This window comes from Arachis ipaensis, chromosome B9, assembly GCF_059453495.1.
Source record: "Arachis ipaensis isolate K30076 ecotype BB chromosome B9, ASM5945349v1, whole genome shotgun sequence".
NCBI classification, from domain to species: Eukaryota; Viridiplantae; Streptophyta; class Magnoliopsida; order Fabales; family Fabaceae; genus Arachis; species Arachis ipaensis.
The window spans coordinates 31,960,937-31,965,649 of NC_142444.1; the positions used below are offsets into that span (position 1 = coordinate 31,960,937).

Sequence of the window (4,713 nt, forward strand, 5' to 3'; positions counted from 1 at the left end):
CCAAAGGCCAACCATACATGCCAACAACTTTGAACTAAAGACACAGCTCATCACCCTTGTTCAGAACAATTGTTCATTCGGAGGAAGTGTCCAAGAAGACCCCAATCAACATCTAACCACCTTCCTGAGGATATGCGATACTGTGAAGTCTAATGGTGTTCATCCTGACACCTATAGACTACTTCTGTTTCCATTCTCGCTCAAGGACAAAGCATCTAAATGGCTGGAATCCTTTCCAAAGGAGAGTTTAGCAACCTGGGAAGATGTGGTGAACAAGTTCTTGGCAAGATTCTATCGTCCTCAATGGATCAACAGGTTGAGAGCTGAGGTACAAACATTCAGGCAGCAGGATGGTGAGACTCTATATGAAGCATGGGAGAGGTTTAAAGACTTGACAAGAAGATGCCCGCCAGATATGTTCAATGAATGGGTGCAGTTGCACATTTTCTATGAAGGCCTTTCGTATGAATCAAAGAAGGCAGTAGACCACTCATCCGGGGGATCTCTGAACAAGAAGAAGACCATTGAAGAAGCCATAGATGTCATTGAGACTGTAGCAGAGAATGACTACTTCTATGCTTCTGAAAGAGGCAACACTAGAGGAGTGATGGAGCTGAACAATGTGGATGCACTGCTAGCTCAAAATAAGATGATTACCAAGCAATTAGCTGACCTCACCAAGAAGATGGAGAGGAATCAAGTAGCAGCAATCACCACTTCAGCAGCAACCCAAGAAGGAGTGAATGAAGAAGCAGAGGGTGATCAGGAACAAGCCAACTACATTGTGAATTCACCTAGGAAGAATCATGACCCATACTCCAAAACGTATAATCCTGGTTGGAGGAACCACCCAAACTTTGGGTGGGGAAATCAACAAGACCAAGGCCAAGATTAGAGACGCCACAACCCCAATGTTCATACCCTGGGTCGAGATGACCGAGCCGGGATGTTCAGTAGCAAAGCGACCGACCTCTTTAGGTCAAGCAGACTGACTTCTTTACGAAGAAGTCGGCCAAAGCGACAGGAAAAGCCCAAAGAAGGGCCCAACTCAAGGAATACGACCCAGATCCAAAGGCAGCCCAAGCCGATAGAGACAAGGGCGGTTCCACGGAAGATAAGCTAACCTCAACAAAAGATAAGATAAGATAACTAACTTATCTTATCCAAAGAAGGTCACATCTCACTACTATAAATACACTGGAGCACCCAGGTATAACTCATACTCTGATTCTACAATAAACCTGCTTAATACCCGTGCTAACTTAAGCATTGGAATCTCTTGCAGGAACCCCCCACCCTCCGGCGACCAAGGATCAGAAGTGTAGCCAGTCCAACAAGTCGGACACAACAGCTCCGGCCGCCACCAGCCAGCCGGACACGTCATCTTTGATCAGTACAGAAGATCTCATCCGAGATCGACCTACAATTTCAGGTAACCCTCGGAACATTGGCGCCGTTGCCAGGGAACCTGGAAGTCATCCCAACACCATGGCGGACGACCATGACAACGATCACGATTCAGATCTAGAGGATAGAATGCCGTACAAAAACGCAGACACTACACTGAAAAATACCCCGAAATCCAACGGGGACAAAGACTCACCAAATCCGGGAGCAATAGAAGCGCTTCAAGATCGCTTAAAGCAACTCGAAAAAGAAACCCAACAACAACGAGAGATCGGAAAAGATCTACAAAGAGAGGTACGGCGACGTCGGGAATTGGAAGAAAAACTACAGCAATTAGAAGCCGATCTCAAATCAAAAGCTCCTCGGACCGCTCCTGAGGAAAATTCACGCAAAGAACAAGATCCATTCATCAGGGAAACCATGAAAACCAAAATTCCAAAAGACTTCAAGCTCCCGGATATGATTTTGTATGATGGCACCACAGATCCCAACCATCATCTCAGCAATTTCAGAAGCAGAATGTACCTTATCGACGCCTCAGATGCCGTTCACTGCAAAGCTTTTCCAACAACTCTCACGAAGACAGCAATTAGATGGTTCGACAACCTACCTCCAAAGTCCATCTCAAACTTTGACGACCTGGCCAAAAAGTTCCTGGCCAGATTCTCTATCCAGAAAGATAAGGCCAAGCACGCCCCCAGTTTACTAGGGATCAAGCAAGAAGAACGAGAGAGCCTCCGCAACTACATGGAGAGATTCAACAAAACATGCATGGACATTCAAAGCTTATAAACAGAGGCCGCCATCATGGGACTCATCAACGGCCTACGAGAGGGACCTTTTAGCCAATCTATATCAAAGAAGTACCCTACCTCCTTAGACGAAGTACATGAGCGAGCAGAAAAATACATCAACATGGAAGAAACTGCTCGGTTAGGAGAAACCTCCAAATCTGGGGCCCCCTACCGAGATAAAGACAAGGAATCCAAAAGGAAAGAAGATCGGCAAGGGGAGAAAATAAAAAAATACCACAATTACAATCCTCTCAAGGTATCTCTAGTTGACGTATACAAAGAAGTCTGCCACACGGAGAAAATACCCCCAGCTCGGCCACTCAAAGGCAAAAGAGGGGGAGGAAACTGGAAGGAATATTGTGAATACCATCGAGTCCGAGGGCACTCCACCAACGAGTGCTTTGACTTAAAGAATATCATAGAAAAATTGGTGAGAGAAGGAAAATTAGATCGATTTCTGGCTACCCGAGATGATGACCAAAGAAAGAGACGAAGGGACGAAGATGACGGATGAGCTGAACAATCACCTTGGACACCAGAAAGACACGTCCACGTGATACACGGCGGATTCGCAGAAGGTGGGATCTCCAAATCATCCCGAAAAAGATATCTCAAAGAAGTATATCACGTCGAGGGAAAGGAGGAAGCACCCGACATTCCTGCGATAACATTCACTAAAGAGGATGCATCTGGCATCATCTCGGGACACGACGATCCCATGGTCATCACTATCATACTGGCAAACGCGAATCTACACCGCACATTAGTAGACCGAGGGAGTTCGGCCGACATCTTATTCAAAACATCCTTCGACAAACTTGGCTTAGACGAAAAGGAGCTTAGAGCATGCCCGAACAGTCTTTTCGGACTAGGAGATACCCCGGTACAACCACTGGGATACGTATCGCTACACACAACCTTCGGAAAAGGGAACCAATCCAGGACCCTCAAAATAGACTACATTGTGGTCGACGTAAGTTCAGCCTACAATGCTCTAATAGGTCGGACAGCACTCAATCAACTCGGCGCAATAGTCTCGACCCCGCATCTATGCATGAAATTCCCAACTACAGAAGAGATAGCTACAATAAAAGTAGATCAAAAGATGGCACGCCGCTGTTATAACGAAAGTCTAAACCTCAGAGGCAGAGGAGAAGAGTTTCATATAATTGAGCTTGGCGAAGTGCAGCGACGAGAGGAACTCCGTCCACAGCCAGAAGGCGAGATAGAGAAGGTTCAGATTGGAGACACCTTGGACAAAATAACTAATATCGGAACAATCCTAAGAGGAGACTCAAAAGAATTACTGATACAATTCTTACGCGATAATGTCGATCTATTCGCATGGAAAGCCGCAGACATGCCAGGCATAGACCCCAAGCTAATGTGCCACAAGTTGGTGGTCTATCTAGGATCTCGGCCGGTGCAGCAGAGACAAAGAAAACTTGGACCGGAGCGATCCCAAGCTGTGGAAGAGCAGGTACAGGCACTACTGGAGGCAGGATTCATAAGAGAAGTCAAGTATCCACTATGGTTAGCCAACGTCGTCTTGGTGAAAAAATCAAATGCGAAGTGGCGAATGTGTACTAATTACACCGATCTCAATAAAGCCTGTCCAAAAGATCCTTACCCACTCCTAAGTATCGACGCTCTGGTAGATGCTTCCTCCGGATATAGATACCTCTCGTTTATTGACGCATACTCGGGATACAACCAAATCCTCATGTATCCACCAGATCAAGAAAAGACCTCGTTTTTAACACTGAAAGCAAATTACTGCTACATCGTGATGCCCTTCGGTCTCAAGAACGCGGGTGCTACTTATCAAAGGCTGATGAACAAAGTCTTCTCAGACCACATCAGAAAAATCATGGAAGTCTATGTGGACGACATATTGATAAAGACACAAAGCGAAGACACATTACTATCTGACCTGACTCAAGTGTTCGACACTATAAGGAAGCACGACATGCGACTCGATCCTGTAAAATACACCTTTGTGGTAGAAGCAGGCAAATTCCTAGGTTTCATGCTCACACAAAAGAGGAATTGAAGCAAACCCGGATAAATGCCAAGCCATACTCAACATGAAGAGTCCCACTTGTGTCAAAGAAGTGCAGCAACTCAACGGGAGATTGGCCGCCCTATCCAGATTCGTAGCAGGGGCAGCGATAAGATCTCTCCCCTTCTATGCTACTTTAAGGAAGGGAAAGCAGTTCGAATGGATGACAGAATGTGAACAAGCCTTCCAAGACTTCAAGGAGTTCTTAGGACGGCCACCTATCTTATCTCGACCATGAGGAGGAGAATCGTTCATATTATATCTCGCAGTAGGAAGCCGGGCAATAGCCTCAGCCCTAGTCAGAGAAGACGAAAGTGGGCAACAACCCGTCTACTTCATTAGCAAAGCGCTACAGGGATCTGAGCTGAACTACCAGAAGATAGAAAAGTTTGCCTATGCTCTCATTCTAACATCTTGACGACTTCGCCCGTACTTCCAGGCTCACACCAT

General features: G+C 46.1%; 1 non-coding gene across 1 annotated transcript; it reads right to left on the reverse strand.

Annotated features, from left to right (window-relative positions):
- Positions 1-313: 313 nt before the first annotated feature.
- On the reverse strand, positions 314-420 carry LOC148544200 (small nucleolar RNA R71). Its single transcript, XR_015900458.1, has one exon. It is a non-coding gene; the product is annotated as a small nucleolar RNA R71 (small nucleolar RNA).
- Positions 421-4,713: the final 4,293 nt, after the last annotated feature.